Source organism: Mus caroli, unplaced genomic scaffold (genome assembly GCF_978045245.1).
Source record: "Mus caroli unplaced genomic scaffold, Mus_caroli_1 scaffold_15, whole genome shotgun sequence".
Classification (NCBI taxonomy): Eukaryota; Metazoa; Chordata; class Mammalia; order Rodentia; family Muridae; genus Mus; species Mus caroli.
In genome coordinates, this window is record NW_028227270.1 from 10,361,915 (window position 1) to 10,384,008 (window position 22,094).

Below are 22,094 nucleotides of genomic sequence, written 5' to 3' on the forward strand. Positions count from 1 at the left end.
CTATATACTCGTTTTTTGTTGTTTAAATTAAAGCATTTGGCTTATGTGGTCATATGAATGTTTTTATCATAAAGAAATCAAGGCCTTATTCTTGAAAATGAGCCAAAACTTGACTTTTGGAATTTGGGACTTGTAATAATTTCAGGAGGCTGTTTTAACCCTTTTTATACTGCAATGCCTGAATAGTCACATTTCATAAGTTCATACCATATGTTTTTTCCAGCTTTATTAGTAAGCATAGAGAAAATCGAAAACAAGAGAATTTTTTTTTCTGAAGCAAAGTAAATGGGCATGTGAGGCACATGTGCAGAAAGGTCAGTGCAGCTATTCACACTCTGACAAGGATACATCCATGCACCCCCAGCTGAAGAAGCTGTCAGAAGTTTCAGGGCCTCACTGTCATCTAGACTCATCACGGTAACAAAGTGGGAGAAGCTGGATGGCTCCTGTAGCTGCCTGAATCCTATTTCCTCCTTAATACATGAAAATTTATCCAAAGATGAAGAAACACCACGATGACAACCTACATAGATGTTTCTTCACAAACTTTCAGCATGGTTATTGTATGCATTGAGAGTAGCCATTTCTAAGAACACGTGCACTAGATGGAAGCCTATATGATGTACAAGAATCCAGGTTTTCTCCTTTTTCAACAGCACTGCACTTTAAATATCTAGCACGGAAGATCATGGTTCATACCTGACACTTACAAACTCTAAGCATAGTAATGTGGCAATTGGTCTAGGAGTGGGTTTCTAACCAATTACAGGAAAAGTTGTATCCCCAGCGTTAGAAAGGAATGTCTTTCTCCCATTCTTGAGCCATTGCTCAAGGACAGATAGCTATGTGATACCTGTGGTTATCTCTCCTCAGATATGGGAAATGCTTATCTGGGCCACAGAGGCTAATGAGCCATGAACTGATGATATTACTAGACCCCTTACATTCCAGAGACAAGGCTGTTTTCCATTCTCAAAATCCTATTTTACTTGGAGTTATTTCTCTTGCTTATAATGGAAAAGGTACTTACAGAACCCCTGAGAAATGTATTCCTCATGTTCTGTGGCGTCTCTTGACACTTATACTCTGATGTCACTCATAGGCCACAGTTTGGATGCATGCAGGAGAGTGCAGTTTAAGATTGACAACAACAGGTCTAAGAAAAACACAAAGGACAGTGTGTCAGAAATGGAACTCTGAATTGATGCTTTGGGGTTTTAGAGTAGAGGTCGATAATTGGAAACAAGCAAAATTCAGAGAGGCTTTATGCAGGAAATGGACTTGGCCTTGACTAAGCAGCATCAGTGGAAAAAAAAATGTCCTGAAGAAAGAAGATACTGTACGTGAAGAGAAGAAGAGAAAAAGCACCGCGTGAGATGCAAGTGAGTTGTAAGGAAATGATGCCCTGGGTGGAAGGGTGGGGCTGCATTTGGGACTAAACACCAGGCAACTGAGTAATATTTGCTGTGAAAGGAAATAACCTGTTGAAAGTTTTAGTCAGGGATGCATCTGATAAAAGGATGTGCCACATATTAGTGCTTCTAGCTTGGAGGGAATGAGGAATGAAGAGGCAGTTGCCAGCAGTTCAGCACTGTTAGAGATAGTGAGATCAGTGTAAAGACATCATGTATATTATATATATGTATATATATAATTAATATATATTATATAATGAAATATAACATAGAACATGTAACATATACACAAATACAACATATAACATACAATATGCAACATGTAAGACACAACATGCAACTTACAAAAATATATAAATATATTACATAATAATATACATAATATAATAATATACATAATAATATCATATATATTAAATCTATTATATAATAATACACATACATATTATATAATGTATGATCTATGATATATACATGATACATGATATAATTAAATGGTAAACATTACATTTTATATACTGAATAACATGTATCATATATCATATATAAAATGGGATATATGATACATACATCTAATCCATGAGATTTTATTGAAAGAATTAAGAAGTGAGCTTGAACAGTTACTTCCAAGTGAGAAATTCTTTATGTGGGGACATATTCTTGAGTGTGTGGAGTCTGGATTATTACAAGGGCATTTGGAAGGCTGCATTAGGGAGACACAGGAAGGTGCATCTGGAGGGCTGCACTGGGTAGGTATGGAGAGTACAGGGCACAGGGCAGGAGAGAAGGAGAGCTGGATTCAGACTATACAGAGAGAGGCAGCCAGAGAAGCTGGAGACAAACAGTGGCCAGAAAGTTGGCCAAGTGAGAAGTCTAGGAAAATGATATCAACATATGTTATGTAGATTGCTTAGACTCATTCTATTATTTGACTTAAAATGATATTTCAAACAGTTTGCATTTGTCCTTAATTTACGGCTACAGTTCTTTTATAAAAATGAATCTTGTTGATGGCTGTGGTGGCACATACATGTTATCCCTGCCTTTAGGAGGCTGAGGCAGGAGAATGACCAATTAGAAGCCAGAATGGGTATATGGAAAGACATTATATTAATCATTCAAACAAACAAACAAAAACCAAAAATGCAGTCAGTTACAAATTATTCTGAAATATAGGTCATATAAGGAAATATGGGTTCTTGATAATGTGTCTTTATAAATTTTCAGAATATCTATGGCCTACTAATATCTAGTGGTGGTCAATGACTTTATTTTTGATGTATTTCTGTATTTTTACTGTAATAATACAGTAAATTCTAAATTTTAGTTTATATTTCAGTGCATTTGTTTTTATTGTATTTGGTGCTTGATGAGGGGAATGTCTACAATTTGGTTCCTCTATCTTTTCAATAAAACCTATTCTCTCTCATACCTTCCTCACAGCAGCCTCTGTTGCATGTTTAAATTCACCTCATGTGAATTTCGATTAGACCTAGAACCAATGTTCTCTCATAAGTATTCAGTTGTTTTTGATAGCCATCATGGCTATAGCCACAGTGTCCACTAGGAAGCTTTCTGCCGGTAGATCATAGAATAAGCTGTGTCTATATGTGAGTGAAAAAAAATGTTAGCTGTGAATATGTGAATATATGGATTATAACCATATAATCCAAATATGGTTAAAGTATTCGATGGCATATTTGGCTATTTTCCTTTGTGCTAAAAGTCTTTATTATAAGTAATATTTTCATGATTAATGCCTTCTGGCTGACATTTGTAAACCACATAGTGATAGAATAATGCTACTGTCTGGCCCTGAGTATCCTCAGTCTGGTACTTGTATTCACCTGTGTTTGAGGGAGCAATATATATTACAAACCACAAAGAATTGGGCCTGTCGGTGTATCTCAGCCATAGACCATCACCCTTCCATGTGAAGCCCTGGTATGTGAAGCATACCTCAAAGAAGAAAAGAACCAAACAGCCTTTAGGAGAATCCTTAATAAGTTATCATCTTCATTTTTCAGTCTTACCCTTCATTCACAAAATTCTTTTGTTGAAATATTTTTCATAATATTATTTTGTCTCAGTGTCACTTGCCAGCAAATTATTCTTGTACCCAACAGGTACAAGACATAGAAAGTTATGTGAACATTTTAAAGACAAATGATTTCAGTGCCTGTATTTGGAGGATTTTAAATACAATAGAATAACTTTCAAAGTGCATATGTGAAAATGTATAGTGTTAATACACTTACAATACTTTGGCATGAAAATCATACAGCTATTTTGCATGGTATCGAGTAACAGATTCTAGATACTTAGTTTCTACACACTCTCATCGGGTTACACGTCTCTGAGGAAGCTCCCAACTTTTTACTCGTGGTTTGAAAGTCACTTTTTTGTTTGTTTGAGATTTTCTTGAGGTATCTATTTTACGTTGAGCGTATCCTACCTTACTCTGTTTCTTCCACTCGCCTTACTCACCCCTTCCCTATGTCTCCACTACCTTTCCTGTGCAGCTCTTCCTTACCCGCCCCTTTGCTTACTCAAATTTACTTCCACATTCATTCAACACATATTCCGATGATTACCTGATTAAATACCATCTAGGATTCACAGATGAGAGAAAAACATGTATTTGTCTTTCTGAGACTGGCTTAGTTTGCTGAATATAATTGCTTCTAGTTCCATCTATTTTCCCATAAAAAATACAACGTTCTTCTTCTTGGTAGTTGAAAGCATTCCATCATGCATACATCCATGTTTTCCTTATCCATCTTCTGTTGTTGGACTCAAGGGTTGGTATTATATCTTAGCTCTCATAAATCAATGTCTCAATAAACCCAGATGCCCAAGTAACTCTGAGATATATTGACGATAGTCACATTTAAAGTAATTGTTTAACATTTTATTTTAATTGCTATAATCAGCATATTATTGACAGTAATTTGTCTTCATAAAGATGATAAACAATTTCAAAGCATGTTTCTTTGTATAAAATGAAAACATTCATGTTTGAAGACTTCAATTGATAATGATGAATAATTCTGTTTCTAATAGATCTTTAATATACAGTTTTAATTTGGTTCCTATTTGAATTTTATTACATTTATATTTTAATTTGGTTCCTATTTGAATCTTATTACATTTATATTTTAATTTTATAATGTAGTCGATAAGTCAGAAATTAAAGACAGAATCATCTTTGCAGCCATTTTTATTCCTTGCTTCATCAACATTGTTTCATTTCATTCTTTGTTTCCTTAAAAATATCAGGAACATTTTAGGGTCCTCATGATTTGTTTGAAGGATGCTTAGTGTTGAAGATGCTAAGAGTTAAAAATGCTGTTATTTTCCTAATATGATAGGGCAAGTACACGTGGGTTGCATGTTACTCCTTTATAATTATGTTGTATACATATGTGAATACATATGTATGTATATCTATATATCCTTATAAGCAATTTCAGTGATACAGATGTTTGTATGAGATATCAAGTCTACTTTCTTAAGTATTCTTGTACATTAAAACACAGCAACATGCTTCCACTGATTTTTCTTCTCTACTTTGGAAATGTCTCCTGGAAGGATGAGATACCTTCAGAGAGAAGAATTGTAGTAGATGACTGATGATGAGAGGTTGAGGCTCACTGAATTAATGGGAGAGTCAGAGAAGGGGAAGTGGGATGGAAAGTGATATAGCATATGTGTCAATGAAGAGAAGGAATAGGAAGGATAAATGGGCACTGTGGTGATTTGAATATGCTTGGCCTAAGGAGTGACACTATTAGGAGGTGTGGTCTTGTTGGAGAAAGTGTGTCACTATAGGGGTCACTATAGGAGACCTTCCTCCTAGCCACATGGGAGCTATTCTTCTAGTGGTCTTGAGAAGATGAAGCACTCTCAGCTCTTCCTGTACCATGCCTGCCTGAATCTCTGATCTTGTAAGCCATCTCCAATTCAATTTTGTCCTCAGAGTTCTCTTGGTCATGGTGTCTGCTCACAGCAGTAAAACCCTAACTAAGACAGGCGCCATATTTGGAGAAAGCAGAATGTAAAAACTGACATGCCTATGTGTGTGCACACATGGGAAACTAAGGACAAGGAGAACATGTAGAGTACAGAATGATAAAATAGAAAGTAGGAGAAGGAGTCAGAGAAACATCAGTTGAGAATGGGGTTGTGCCTCAGGCACTGTGGAGCCATCTTTTAGAAGCTGACTAACCAAATTACCAGCTCAGGTGATAACTGTGTATTTCATTTCTTTTGTTTTTTAAGTTCTTTACACAAGCTGATTGGTAGTAAAGTGGTTTTGGAGAGCAAAGACAATGAGTGTTCTGAGAAGGAGATCACGTCAGTGAAGGAGGACAGAAAAGTGAAGGTAAAGACAAGGGGTCTGTAGTAGCTGAGAGGAACCAAACAACTTCATGGACAGTAGGAGACAAGAGGATGATGAAAAGTCTTGTCCCTCCGATGACTAATAAGCTTGGAAAGTTCCATAAGTGTGTTGCTTCTTTTGTGCTCATTTTTGCCCTTATTTTTCTAGAGACCTCTTTCAGCTCAGCCTACCTGTGCATGACTTTCCAGAGGCACACCTCTGACAACCAGGACATTCAGGGATACTTGTTCATAAGTTCTAACCCTGATCCAGCACAAATATAAAAAGACTGCAGCACACACAGATATTCATTTGTGTTTCCAATGGGCATTGTTTGTAGGACATTTTTTTTATTACCAGCTATTGCATGTCCTTTCAATCTAGTTCTAAATTAATCTATTCAACTTCATTATGAAGTGTAGATTCAATATTATTTAAGTCTGTGGGTTGGTTGAGCCATTGTCTAAGTACCACCAAAACTGACCAGCTCTTTTTATGATCAGAAACATTGAGATTGTTGTCTGATAGAAGCAAGGACAATTGGGACCAACACTGAGACTGGCTTCTTCTAGGAGATCCAAATATATAATGGCAGAGTGTTTGTTCTCTAAAAAGAGGTTGATGGACTCAGAAACTTACCCCTGGCTTCAAGTACTATCATGAGTACAGATGTGGAGTAATCATTATTTACACTGATGTTTGGGGATACACAGAGGTGATGTTAGAAGAAAAACACAATGCTTATTGACTTCTCTGCAATATTATTCTATCCTTTTAATGCATGACCTATTTTTTTTATCTACTAGAATGTCAAAAATGCACTCATGTATGCTTTTACAGCTCAGAGGCATAACACCTCTTAGCTGTGTGGATTCCCCTTGCAGGACCCGGGAAGACTGCCCTTTCTAAAGTACTTTGTTCTCTAAAATAATCAGGACTTTACAGTCAATGTCAAATTATAGCTTCAGACTTATTAAAACCCATGAAACTATTTTTTCTTTTACTTTTCAATTAGGCTTTTACATATTTTATAATTGGGATTTAAATTCAATTTGGGGTTCTACTAACTCAAATGCGATTGGTCAAAGAAGTACACTTATGAATCCAGAATGTGCAGCCTAGATATACTTTTGCTGCTGTTAATAAGCTCAGTAACCTTGAGAACTTTCCTTCTCATACAGGATCTTCCTTTTATCTCCATTTTGTTAGTGAGAATAATTTTTACCAAATCCCCCATGCAACTTAGAAGCTACACAAAATTTAGATAGAAATAAGAGATTGATTTTTTAAAATTCTGATAATTGTTCTGCAATATGTGTGTGTGTGACTAAAAGTAGTATTACATACTTACATGCATGCACAATAATAAGAAAGACAATAGAGATAATATATGACAGTAGGAAGGCTTGAAGGTGGAATAAGAGGAACAGTGGGAGGGAGGAGCAGGCTAATAAGTCTTAAAGATGATCACAGTCCATTATGTACATATATAAACTATCATAATGAACTATCATAATGAGACCTACTGACACATGCTTATAAAAATGAAATCTATTAATAAATGCTAATAAAGATGGGAAAATATTTTCACAGGATACTTAGGTTTTATTCCTGACATACTTTTTGTTTACTTCTTGGGGTCAGAAATAAAACCTTTCCCTTTATCTTGTCCAAACAGTTCTTGGGAACTGAGATAAGAGTAATTTTGAGTTGCTTATCAGTTCTCTTGATGCTGCACTAAGCGCTCTTTCTGATGGCAGTCTGTTATTTATGACTATGGTTTGGCTTGCTTTTATGAATGGCTTATGAGCTAGCCTTGTGTTTTTTTAAAATTTCCAAATGGGGTTTGAAGTAGACCCAGATAGTCTTTCGTTTGAAATGCTGAAAATGCTCCTCTTTGTGTGGTCTTTTGCTTTCTTTGATCAAATGGCTTTAGAAACTATTTTCCTCATGATCTGGTTGGAGAAGTCTCAGATTGTGCTAATATGCCTAGGAAAATGTCTCTGAACATGAATTGTGCACACTGAAGATCCCTCTCTATCAGTCATGTGCTACATTGGCAGTTTTATCAAAGTCAAGGCCAGTGTAAGGAAGAAATACAAGCTTACCTTGGCCATGCTAAGGTTAAGGGAATCTGGCATCATGGTTTGGCTCGGGAACTAATCAGTCAACACTAGAGGTAGACGTTTGCACTTGGTCATTCTTCTTACTCTATTGCCACCACATACGGCTATGCTTGAACTTCAGCTTGGTATAGCATTCATTCCCCTTAAATGTGTTCTTTTTGGAGACTTCTCTTCAAATTTGACTGTCTTCAAATATACAGGTGTTTTGAGACCTTTTGGTGGGTGCAAGTAATTTAGTTTGAACAACACTTTTATCGGTTGTTTGCTTCACTTCCCTATTTCATAAAGTAGTAGAGATGATGCTGTAACTGTTCAGCATGAAGTAATGCTAGTCCAGTATCTGGACATAAAATGAAATACGGAAAGGTATGAGAAGAGGAATAAAAGCCAAGGAATTGTGAAGGCTTGAGAGTTAGATGCCGGGGTCCTAGAACGGCTCTTTGAAAAAGAGGCTTTTGTGTTGGACCTAAGAAAAGCATTATATTAGTTAACTTTTGTTTTTTGTGATAAAATACCATAGATAAGGCAACTTGTAGAAGGAGTTTATTTTGGTTTCAGAGAGGGATTGCCTAATGGCAGGGGAGGCAAGGTCCCAGGCAGCCAGAGCAGCCAGAGCAGGGAGATCACATCGTCCACTGTAAACACAAAGCAGAGCGTGAACTAGATGTAGGGCAAACTCTTTCTCCCCAAACAGTGCCACCAACTGGGGACCAAGTGTTCAGATACACGAGGGACAACTTTCATTCAGACCATCCTAAGTGAGTATGGTGGAAAGGCATGCCACATGAAAACATTCAAGATGCAGGGCTTTGGGAATTTGGTTATTTTGGCTACTGGGTGGTGAGAAATGAGTCTTGAAATGGGAAAGTGTAGCTGATAGAAGGATTTAGATGCTGAATGAGAAATAGCCTGACTCAGAGATCAAATTTAGTAGGAGTGTTGCGGAGAGCTCAGAACATCTTTTCCTCTGATCCCCAGAAATTCTTCCCATCCTGAATCTATCTAGGGAATGTGTGCCACAGGGAGACACATTTATTTATTTTTTTTAGGATGTCCTTTATTTCAAGTCTCTTACCTAATCTCAATGCTTTGTTGTTGTTTACAGGGGACTTACAGAGATTGCTAATGATATTTCTGCCCCATGTTACACAATGAACATTTCCACACATCATTTAACAATCCCCAACAATCCGTGGGCCTCCGGTTTTAGGAATACAAATCTCTTGTTGATACACCATGCAGTCATATGTTCTTCTCTTATTATCAAGGTGCCATTAGTCTCAAAAGGAAGTGAACATTATTGTTCTAGAGACGCTTTTGCACTCATAAGTTACCATGAATGAATCTACATCTCTGATTTAAAGACATGGGATATTAGATAACATTGTTGGCCTTTTAGCTACAGGATGTTTTTCATTGTTGCATTAGAGCTTTCTCTGCTAAAACTTTAAATGATTTCACAGCCACTGATCATTCTATTCTGTGAATAGCTTTCTTTTCTTCCAATTGTTGATGGATTTCTCTGTCAGTGTTGAGATTGGCTTGTGGCAACTCTTAATGTCAAGAATGGTAATTTTATGGCAACTTCTAGACCCTTTGTAATACAACAGGCTTTTTATCACATGTAGTTGTTAGACTGGAGAGCTATAGGGTAATGATTATCCTAACATTCAACATGCTTTTCTGATTAGCGACAATGAACCAGAACACTTGCTTAGTGAGCTGTCATACAAAGGGTTGTGGAACTTAGATTCTGTTTTAACATCAAATACTGACATGCTAATATCTTTTAAGTAGAATAATCAAGTTGGAAAATATTCTAATATTTTTGAGATATAGAATTTATCGCTGTGCATACCTCTTACATTTCTTTGTATGGTCTTGCACTACTAACCTAAGAGCAATCTTTCTGTCTTGCACCAAAATTCTGTTGATTCCTAGAAGATATCAAAGAATAACAAATATTCATGTGGAACTGTGTATGTTCTTTTTTTCTCTCCATCTTCTCTTTCTACTGGGCAACTCCTACCCTGCATTTAGTCATTGCATGGCTCTGTCAGGGAAGCATCATTTCTTTGCATTTCAGATCTCTTAGTTTCATACATCATGCATGTTTCCTCTTTCAGAACTTTGCACATTTCATAATCTATTTTCAACTTGATTTCTGTGTTAGACTGTTATTTCCATAAGAACACGGGTTTCAATCACAGAAACATTAAGATGGTAGCACATGGTGCATTTTCAAGAAGTTTTTGATCTCTGAGTGAACATTTACTTAGAGCTTCACTCATGTTACAGTGTGAAGGTCAGAGATAATAAACGACCTGCCTGGGAAACATGGTAATAAAACAACTTAATATTGCTCTCCTACTCCTAATCCTATATATACCTGATAACTGTGCCAGAAAACGGAGGCAGGATAGTCAGGCAGTGGGAAATGTTTCTGTAGGTGGCATTTTACATAAAACTCAGGCCTTCTAGCCATGCTGAACTACATATTTTGATATATTTTGAGATTTGTAGAAAACTAAGAATAGTAAAAAGAATTATTATCTATTCTTTGTCTATTTTCTCCAAAAAGTTAGAAATTTCTTTCTTTCTTTCTTTCTTTCTTTCTTTCTTTCTTTCTTTCTTTCTTTCTTTCTTTCTTTCTTTCTTTCTTTCTTTCTTTCTTTCTTTCTTTCTTTCTTTCTTCTTTCTTTCTTTCTTTCTTTCTTTCTTTCTTTCTTTCTTTCTCTCTCTCTCTCTCTTTCTTTATCTCTCTCCCTCTCTTTCTCTTGTCTATCTATCCATCTATCTATCTTGTTTCATCCATTATCTACTTATCTGTAATTTTAATGTTTATTCTTAAACCTCCTCCTTCCCTTTTATCTCACTCTATTCCTCCCTCTCTCTTCTTTCTATATATCTTCTTTCCTTCATTGGCTCTCTGTACCTGTCTCTCTCATATTTTTATCAGAAATGCATGATTTTATAGTCCTCCTTCCATTTCTAATCTGTTATATCAGAGCTTGTTTTCTTCCATTTGTAACTCTTCTTTTTACTGGTGAGAAACCTGGTTACGATTATCTGCAATATAATGACTTATTTGTTGAGAGTAGAATATAAGGATAATTGTTTCAGATTGCCAACACATATCTCTCCAAAGTTTCCTACTCGGGAGAGTTCAACATTTGTCTAGAATCCCTCATACATTTATCCTAGGGCATTGGCGTCCCTTATGAAAAAAGCTACTTGGTTTATTTATCTTGTTTACTCATTTAGTAGTGAGGTTATTGCTTTGTTTTGTTCAGACTTTGTTTCAGAGATTTTTCTCTTAGCTTTCTGATTTTCTTCTGCTTGAACTTATTCTTTCTTCTATTTTTCAGCAAGTAAAATATTAACATAGTCTCAAAAGTGAGAATTTTACATAAAGTGTACATAGACAAATAATCTATTACCCATCTGCCATTTCTCCATGCTATCTACCCTCACCTTTACGTCCTTTCTCTAGGCAGCTATGGTGGTTCGAATATGGTGAGCCAGGGAGTGGTACTATTAGGAGGTGTGGCCTTGTTGGAAGAGGTGGGGCCTTTTTGGAAGAAATGTGTTACTGTGTGGGTGGGTAATGCAACCCTTCTCCTAACCATGTGGGAGCCAGTCTTCTCTTTGCAGCCTTCAGTTGAAGATGTAGAACTCTCAGCTCCTCCATCTCCATGCCTGCCTGGACACTGCCATGCTCTAGCTTTGGTGATAATGGACTGAACTCTGAACCTGTAACCAGCCCCAATTAAATTTTCTCCTTATAAGATTTATCTTGGTCATGGTATCTGTTTACAGCAGTAAAACTAAGACAATAAACAATTATGTTAGTCCTTGACTTCTACCACAAATCTTCTACTAGTCCACAGTAGTCTACCACTAATCTACCACTGGTCTACTAGTAGCTTCCCTCTACCATCATTTTTTTTCTCAATGGATCAAATACTTTCTTCTTCTTTCTTAAATAAAATGAGGGTCACTGTCCAGTTTATCTATCTTTGCTTTATTTCTTTGTATAGTTGTTTGGTATTCTATTTCACAGATGCAATACAGCTTATTTAAATAAACCACTTACTTTAGCCATAGTGCTTCCAATGTCTTACAGCATCAGAGTACTACAAGGAATAGACTTGTGTGTAAGTATTCTAAAATTTTTGGAGCTATATTTGTACAATAAATTCCATAAAACTGAAATTTTGTATCTTAAGAAGTACACATGTATTTTTGTTAGATATTGCCAAATTTCTTTATATAAGAGCAGACACATTTTCCCCAAGTCATCATGGTATAGTCACATACTTGGAAAAGTCCCAGAGAATCTACAATAAAACTCTCTCAGCAATAGGGTAAATTAAACAATAAAGAATATAGTAATGTATAAAATACATAAAGTTGACAAATGGCAATCAGCTGGAACATAAAATGATAACAAAAATCTCATTTACAATAACAAAGAATAAGGTGAAACACTAAAAAAGTAAACTTAATAAGAAATATGCAAATCATATTGTCGCAACACTGTAAAGTATTCCTGGAAGACACAAAGTAGAGGAGCTAGACAGACACTGCTTGACAGACCGGTTCTGATGAATCAGTATTATAAAGCTGCCTCTTGCCCCTGAGTTGACTTATAATCTTAATGCCTTCCCAATAAAACTACAGAATGATGTTTACTTGATTTACTTTTCTTTTCCCCCGACAGAGGCATAAAGATGAGAGTTAGAAATAAACAATCATTGTGTAGAGTAGCAGTCATCACAACTAGGTATGACCGTATACTATTCAGATGCTTTTTGTTGAAACTCTTTGGTGCCTGGTGCTTCAATAGACAATGACAAATGAAATACAAAAAGAAATCTAAACATTGCCCATAAGGGTAGAATATTATTAATAAAAGGTGGTATTCCCAAACCCTGGCCATAAGTGAGGTTTTAGCAACTAGGACAGGGGGACAGATGTCTCTTCAATCAATAAAAGACAAAACTAGAACCAAACTTTATATCATGAAGCAGGTTGTTGGGAATGGGTCAAGGATCCAAATCTGACATTTGAAACCATGGTAGTGAAGGGAGAAATGTGATGAGGTTGCCTTTAATCTAACTAACCAGTAAGCCAACTAGCTAAGTCTACAGCACATGCCCTGGAAGTGAATTTGGGGGACATTGGCAAGAGGACAAGTGCTTTTCCTGCCCACAGTTGTCTTCTTAGTCTTAGAACACACAGTCCAGAATGTTTCAAGGCAGTTGTCCTTCATGTTAGTAGCATCAGGACAACTTTGATCACACAGCCTAAAGTTTAACATAGCATAGAAGTACACATGTCATTTCACTTACACATTGATGGTTGGGGTAGTCAAATGGCCTCATGCAATTGCAATCAGCCTGAGGGAAACAGTCCTCCACATATCTGGGAAGACAATCTATCCCTGAGGTCCAATTACCTCCCACTCCCATCCTCCAACCCCTGTGCTCAATGAAGAATGCTCATTATAGGGATTTACCATGACATCTGCAACTCATTCATCCCTGGCCTTGAGTCTACACCATTGGCTGGTGAGACAATTACCTTCCTCTTCCAGGGTTATCTACACATTTCCAGAAGCTGTATGACTGAGAATGTGTCATCCTGCTTCAGGATGTCATGCCTGTCAATCCAGTTGAGGAGTTTGTCTAAATTACCCAGGTCATGATTTCATGAGTTTATCCCTCAGGGAAGAGGGTCTTTATGTTTTGATGGGAGTTACATGAGCATATTCAGCCTTGTGCAACAGTACTAAATGCAGTCTGAAGTCTCCCTCCCCAAAGCGTTCCTTAGAAGCTACGACCCGTGGTGGCGCATGCCTTTAATCCCAGCACTCGGGAGGCAGAGGCAGGCGGATTTCTGAGTTCGAGGCCAGCCTGATCTACAGAGTGAGTTCCAGGACAGCCAAGGCTACACAGAGAAACCCTGTCTCGAAAAACCAAAAAAAAAAAAAAAAAGAAGCTACGATCCACATTCTTTTCTCTCTTTGAACGCCTACTTCCCTTGAAGTTAAACCACACAATTTAGCTTTTGTTTATGTGCCCAAATTTTCTGTAATGTCTTCAACGTTTCCATAACAGTCATTAGCTGCTTAAAGGAAAAGAAAGTTTCATATATGTATGTGTGTGCATATATTGTGTATGTATATATACATACATACATATATATATATATATATACATACATAATATATGCACACACATAAGATTTCTCCTATAATCTTTTGGTTTTATTCTCTACTCAGAAATGAACATTCATAATTGCTAGCCTAATGTTTAACACACATAATGAGTTAGGAAATTATTTTTTAGGAAATAAACACTAATCAAAGGATAAAAGAATATTAACTCTTAATGTATTAATCTACAAACTCTCAAATGTTTCCATCATTAGACTAAGGTTCAAGTTTAAAAGCCTGGAGTGAACACCTCCATGTAGACTTTAATCTTAAACAGCCAGTTAGCAGGGCTTAATAATTGGTAGTCATGAAAGAACACCAGAGTTTCATAATGGGAAGTTTCTGGTTGGGGTTGTAGAGATGGCTCTGCCATTCAGAACACTTGCTACTCCTACAAAGGACCAGAGTTAGGGTCCCAAAATAAACAGTGGACAGCTCACTACCATCTGTAACACTCCAGGGGATCCAAGGACCCTTTCTGGTCTCCGTGAGCACCTACATTCATGTGCCCATATCCACACAAAAACATACATGTAGATGTAATTAAAAATAAAATCAACATTTTAAGGAAAGTTTTGAGAAAAAGTTTATGTTTAATGTCATGTAGTGATATAAGGAGTCATAAAAATTAAATATAGTATAATTTAAAAGATACTTTCCATCCTAGCATTAGATGTATAGTTCAGGATTACCTTTAGTTAATTAAATAATTTGGTTTTCTTTTTTATGAAAGCAATGTATTCATCTCAGTTGCATGTCTACTTGTAGCCTCTTAACTTGATATACAATAGTATATCTATCTATCTACCTACCTACCTATCTATCTATCTATCTATCTATCTATCTATCTATCTATCTATCGACTGATGCATTTATATGTATAAATATTGATAATTCATGTTAGTCTAAGAACAGCCTTTTCTAAAACTAAACAGTTTTCTAAAACAAAACAAAACAAAACAAAACAAAACATTTTTTTTCTAAAACTATTTTGTTAACTTAATTTTTTAGGGCTGCCACTCTCCTAATGAAATGTCACCAGGATGGTCTTTATAAAATGTGAAAGAAAATAAGCTAGTTGAAATAAGTAAGTCTGACATGACAAGGAAAATAATTTAATCAAACACTTTACATAGATATTTATATTTTAAATAAAAACAATACGACATCATCCCTACCTTCTTTTTTCTCCCTTCAAGTCCTCTCATGCACCCCCTGCCTTGCTCTTTTACAAATTTGTGGCCTCTTTTTTTTATTGTTCTCTGTCTCTGTCTCTGTCTCTGTCTCTGTCTCTGTCTCTCTCTGTGCATTCCTAAATATATAAATACAACCCGTTTAGTCATATAATCCTTATTGTGTCTGATTTCAAAGCTAGCCCCTAATACTGTGTAACCTACTGTGTGGTTCTTCTCTGAGGGGAAAAAAAAACTTGACTATATAATATAGATAAGATTTGTTTTCTCAGTACCCAAGGAGCTGAAGGGGTCTGTAACTCTATAGGAGGAACAGCAATATGAACTAATCAGTACCCCCTGAGCTCGTGTCTCTAGCTGCATATGTAGCAGAAGATGGCCTAATTGGCCATCATTGGGAGAAGTGGCCCTTGGTCTTGCAAAGATTATATGCCCCAATACAGGGGAATACCAGGGCCAGGAAGCAGGAGTGGGTAGGTTGGAGAGCAGGTTGGGGGAAGGGTATAAGGGACTTTTGAATTGTAAATGAAGAAAATATCTAATGAAAAATTTGAAAAAAACTTATTTTCTCCTATTCTGACAATTCTTTGACTTTATCAAGGAAGTTTACACCTTAAAGATATAATTAATGATAGAAACTCTGGTGGTGGCATCTAAGGAGTTGCTGTCATTGGCTATCATCATTTTTGACTGTAGGCATTTGATGGGTCTCTGCTTTCTGTCTCTATCCTGATTGTGTTACAGTCACCTTACCTAATGTAGGTAATCCAGATCAGACAAGGCTTTACATAGATTTCATTTCCCTTAATCATCCCAGTATGGGAAGCCCCAATTACACAAGGAGTTTTGCCAACTTCACATTCAGTAGGCTCATACTTCCTTTGAGATGGTGTTCCTCCATCAGTATGAAGATATGTTGACCACAGTTGCATGAATTAGAAACACATGTTATAAGTCTTTTTTTTTTTTTTTTTTACAAGCTATGCATATCAAATCTTGAAATCAGAAACTGTGTTTTCTATTTTTGTATGTCTGCACGGCTGGAGGATAGAATATTATACGATGTTGAAATTCGGCTGAAGAGTGTCCAAGAGGAACTTGGGGATGAGGGTTGAACTGGCTCAACTATAAAGGGATTACTGCCCAGGGGAGTCAGCGGTCCAGTGTATGGCAATCAAGGCTGTCTTTAAGTTAAGCTCGGTTATAGTAAATATTCTATATCTAATGCATAAGGATCCTCAGTGTATAGTTAAATTTGTGTCAGGCAGACTACTCTATTGAGTCCAACTGTTTCTTTTATAGCTGTGGTCTATGAAAGAGGTAGCGGTACAAAGGGCATGAGCTACCTTTTCTGAGCAAATAACAGTTGAGACCAAATCTGAAAGTCATAGCTACATCTGACTCTGGGTATCCTTTATCCCAAGGGGTTGTTGGCCACTGGCCCATGAGGATGAAGGGAACAGAGTCCTAAAACAGTGTTTCGGGTGTGTGTACAACAAAAATAACAGTCTTATGTACAGGATCAACTTTGAGGAGACAAATCAGCTTTACTCCAGGTGAATCAAGGGATATATAGTTTAGGGATTAGGGAGTAAGAATATCCATGGTGGGCAGAGGCCATTGGCTGAAGACGGAGGTACTGAGATGTCACATTAGCACGGGAAAGCATTCTAGGAATCTCAAGTGCTTGCTGAATGGGCTCTTATCAGGAAAAGTGATGCTGACCCTGTAATCTAATCACGGCTACCTGACACTCCACAGGAAGAGGGTATAGGGGTTTTGGGCTCCCCAGAGAAGGTTAGAGAAGGAGAAATCCTGCTGGTAAAGGAAATCTACTATTTTGCACTCAGGGCTTTCTAGTAATGTTGGACTTCTACCTTAGTTAGCATGGCAACATATGACAACCTGACACTTAGAGTAAGGCCACTAGGCTAGGAAGATATCAGAGCACCAAAGTACAAGCTAACTATTTTTAACTTCATAGTGCCTTGAAAAAGATAGGAAACAAGTTTTCTGAAGATATTGAGTATGAATTGTGTAATGAGAGATATCTTTGATCTATCAATGGAGTGTTAGATTCATTTTGAAGTTTTGGTGCTGATAGAAGAAATTCATCATAAAAAATACAAGGTGATGAACATATTAGAAATTCTGAATTGTTATAGTTTAGGCAGCATGCTGCCCTACATATTAGCAGGGGGAAGAATGTCAGCAGAGATGTGACTCTGGTACTACATGTGATTTAGAAAAACATATACTCCCTAAGAGCATTAGCCACTAAGCATTAGTCTACAACCTCAGAAAGTATGTGGAGACTTTCTTCTTTCTAATCCTTAAATTACAGGCTTACATACCCAGAACCATCTTTGTTTCTGTCATCAGTTCAGCGGTTCTCAACCTGTGGGTCATGACCTCCAAAGACCATTGAAAACAGATATATACATTACAATTCATAACAGTATCAAAAATTACACTTGTGAAGAAGCAATGGGAAATAATTTTATGGTGGTGGCTCACCACAGCATGGGGAACTGTGTTGGAGGATGAGAACCACTGGGTGAGAATGAGTTTGACCTGCTTCTGAAGGAGCAACACTGTCATTCCATGGGATTCAATAGGTGGAGACGTCAACCTAAATTTGAAAGCAATTAATACCTAATCACGACATCTATAATTTTACAGCTCAGTATCATGTAAATAAAAACAGCATGCTTTTCTGCTAATTTAACTAATATAAAGTTAAAAGTATAGGAAAAAAATCCAATGTTGCTGACATCTCTTTCTTTGAAGCAGAATAATAGCTTTCCTGAAAAATGAATTTAGTTTGTCAAGAACTAATATTTAAGGGGAAAAAAGATTAGCAGATTTTCCAAGTATTTTTCTTCCTGTCTCAGCATATAATCAAACATAGCTCATAACAATTTGAATTGCCACCACTACCAAGTTTGCATGTTGTATTTTCCCCATATATCAACTGTATATGTAATAGGTAAAAATGTTCAATAGTTCCTACTGATTTGCTGTTTTTCATACTGCAGTCAGATAGAACTAAATTATATTTAGTAGCTGGGGAAAAATTTCAATCTTCATAGATATTCAAGAATGTCTCTTATTTTAGTTCTCAACAAAGTTATATTATTCATATTAAATGAGAAAGAAACCATTTGGTGAGTTGATTAGGCAGTAGTAGATAAATAATTTTGAAAAGGACACAACATATATATATATATATATATATATATATATATATATATATGTGTGTGTGTGTGTGTGTGTGTGTGTGTGTGTGGTCGGAGAGGAGGCACCTGCTTACCTGCTATTTTGTGTGATAGCTTGGTATACAGTATCACAAACCTAGAAATTTCCATTCTCAAGGTTCAGGTTGCACACACTGCATATTCAAATTAGTATAGGAGGCCCCACATGCCCAGGGGACTCGTTTCCATAGAGTCAACCAATGGCATATAGAAAATTGAAATTCAGAGAACACTTTTATCTGTACTGGTCAGACATGATGTTTCATAAATAACAAAATATACTGTCTGCTTCCACAACACTTATATCACACTAGGTGTTAAAAATCACATAGGATGTATTTAAAATGCATGGAAGGATGCATGTGGCATTAGGCAAATGCTCCATCATTTTATATGAGATTTGTATATCCAAGTCTTGGTAATTGCAGAAGGTCCTGGGGACTGTCTCTGATGAATACTGACAGATGACTACACTCCACTTGACTCCCATGTTATTTGGAAATATGCCGTTTGTTCTAGGAGGAGGAGAAATTCACAGTGTTAGCTCTTGTAACTCAAAATGTAGTCCAGTGACAGTCTCACCACTGTCCTGGGTAGAGGGAGTATTGTTCTAGTCTTCTGAGTATAGATAATGCCCAGAACAGTGCCCATCATGTGGAACCTGTATGCCGTTTAATGTGCCAGGTTCAGTCATAGGAATCAGATGAATGAGCTGCAGGGGCAGTGCATTATCACAGTGATTCCATATTAGCATCACATAAACAATTTCTCTGAGTCTACCTCTGATTCTAATCAATATTTTAAGACACATGAGGCAAAAAGAGAAAATTCCATTTGCACTGATGATCTTTGGCTTCATTTGGAATAACCCCCCTCCCTTTTAAATTAAAAGTAGGCTTATGTTCCCCATTTCCTCTGCTCTGAGGTTCAGCTTATCTTGAGTTTATTTATTTACGTATTTTATCATCCTCCTTTCTTGCAGATGACTGAAGCACGTGGAAGGGATCATTGGCCGAGTTACCTGGTACCTCACTTTCCCCTTCAGCCATAGCCAATATGACACTTTCGAGGCCTAAGGTGAGCCAGCAGAGACACAGGGGTTCCTCATCTCCTCATTATATGCAGGATGCTTTCCCTCAGAGCAACAGTGGTATTGATTTTATCCTTCATCTCTCCTGAACAAGATGATTCATAAAGCCCAAGCATAATCAATAGTGGCTGCTCATTTTAGAAACTTTTATTTTTTATTTCACGAGCACTGCCATGTGTGTTGTTGAAGGGAAGGTGACAGTCATACCAAGGAACACGTCCTTTTTCCTCTCTTGTACTTATTTCCCTTCGGCTTGCAGCATAGTCATATTTCAGGCTGTTCAAACGCTGAGTGTTTTTACGGACTGATGAAAATGAATTACTCCTGTAGGACCACAGAGGAAGTTATTTTACCTGTTACCTAAATTGAAAAGAGACAAAAATACTGCTCAATTTTAACTTGCCAGCAGACGCTTGAAAGGAGAGAGCTGCTTCCTAACAGCTTGAAGAATGGTTTTCTAAAACATCTGTTGATGTTTAAGTGAGGCCAAAGGTGGATGCCAAACAATACACTTTTGACATTCAGCGTTACCAAATCCCAAGTCTACTAGTGAGATATTCAAGGGAACTCTCAAAAAAGATTATAATCTTGTTCTATCTTCGAGGGAAATTTTATTAGGATTTAAAAGGGGAAAAAAAGGCAGGAAAACTGTAAATCTCAGGAAATACTTGGAGGGAGAGAATAAAAAAGAGAAGAGAAAGATAACTATACTATTGGAGTTAAGCTGTCATGGGGATTAGCCAGGTACATGGCAGACAAGCATCCTTATGACAAGGAGAGAGGGACTTAAACACAAGAGTAAGGAAGTCCAAGTACCAGGAGAAATGTGCTTAGGACAGTTCCAAAGAAGAAAACGAATAAAAAAAAAAGTGGATAGACTCACAAAGTTTTATTTCTGTGGCCCTATAGTCTACTTCCCTACAGGTCAGGAATTCTGTGATGGAAAATTAACAGATCTATTAAAAGGGCAATTATCTTTAGACTATTCGATGGCTTAAGGTGAACCCATCTTCCTAGGGTGCTGTGTCCTCCTTAAGGAGTGGTCTCTTGACCAGGTGATAGACCAGCCTGAATGGATTAACTTTTCCATGTTTTGTGTAGCTTGGAAGGTAGGCTCCACTCAGATCAGAGATTTTATCCTCTTAGCTGGAAAGAACCAGTTTCCCACTAATGGGCCATTACTGCTTCTGTGTTTTTCCCTTGTCTGAAAAGGAAAAAAAAATTTGAAATGTGGATTGAAATTGGAGAATACATAGAATTCATTATTATCATAAAGTTCTAGAGATCCAGTTCTAGAGTTGTTCTCTAGAAGGGATTATTAAGGTATGGCTGGACTTCTGGGCTCCACCCTCATATACAGCCTTCTCTGGACAGTGGTGCTTCCTTACAAGTGGGTAAACCAGAACTCCCTTCTGGTATATCTAGTGAGAGAACCAAAGGCATTCTGGAACTGCTGCTTTTGAGGCACCTGCTTTTAGAGGGGCTGCCCCTTCTGTTCCTGTCTCCTGTTCTCACTCTCATTAGAGGATTGGAGCAATGGCTTCTGTGAGATGAGGGAAGGTATTGGCTATAATAGTTAGCACACCCCTCCTGTGGGTCTGTCCCCAGACATTAGGTTTAAGTTCACACAAAATATACTTCAACCACCATTTCTCATTAATGATTTTCTTCTTAATAAGGGAATTGCTGTCCAGATAGAGAAAATCAGCACCATGGCTCAACTTCAACACTGTGACACATACCTGAGATAGAGAGAGAGAGAGAGAGAGCGCCACTATATTTTAACCTAAAAGTCAGATGATGATATTCTTTCTCCCTCTCTCAAAGCCACATGGGTTGAAGCTCATGATGTTAATTTAGACAGTCCAACAACTATAAAAGAGCATGGAAGCAGTTCCTGGCCTCATTCCTCTCTCATCTGGCTTTAGAGTACAAAGGGAAAGCTGATGTGGAGCCTAGTGAGAGGGGCACATGAGAGCTCACCAGGATTCTAATGGACTTTGATTTAAACATGTTAAAATTATTCCTTCTTGCAGCCTTTCCTGATTCCTTGTCTGGGGCTCCTAACACCAAACACTCTTGCCTTTGCTTCACATTTCTACCTAGGCACCAACTCAAAGACCATCACTTCCTTCTCCAAACCTGGATGCTACAAGCGATGGCCTTTAAGCCTATAATCTTTAGCAGAACACTATGTATCCTTAGAGAACTCTTCTGTGTATGAATGCCTATGGAACTTTAAAGTATATTTAAATCCTATGGGGAAGACACTGGTGTCAGTGAGGTAGCGTTGTGCATTGAGGAGAGCACAAACTTGGACTCTGTAGAGCCTGTCATCTCCTGCTGAAAGTGTGCTGTCCATGTCTGGTACCATTCCCAGTTACCTGCTGCAAGTCCCTGCAAAGTCAGAAA

General features: G+C 37.2%; 1 long non-coding RNA gene across 1 annotated transcript; it reads left to right on the top strand.

The window, feature by feature from the left end:
- The first annotated feature begins 1,311 nt into the window (after nucleotides 1–1,311).
- Nucleotides 1,312–21,868, top strand: LOC147000858 (uncharacterized). Its single transcript, XR_015045476.1, has 3 exons — nucleotides 1,312–1,382; nucleotides 19,575–19,669; nucleotides 21,789–21,868. It is a non-coding gene; the product is annotated as an uncharacterized LOC147000858 (long non-coding RNA).
- The last annotated feature ends 226 nt before the right edge of the window (nucleotides 21,869–22,094 follow it).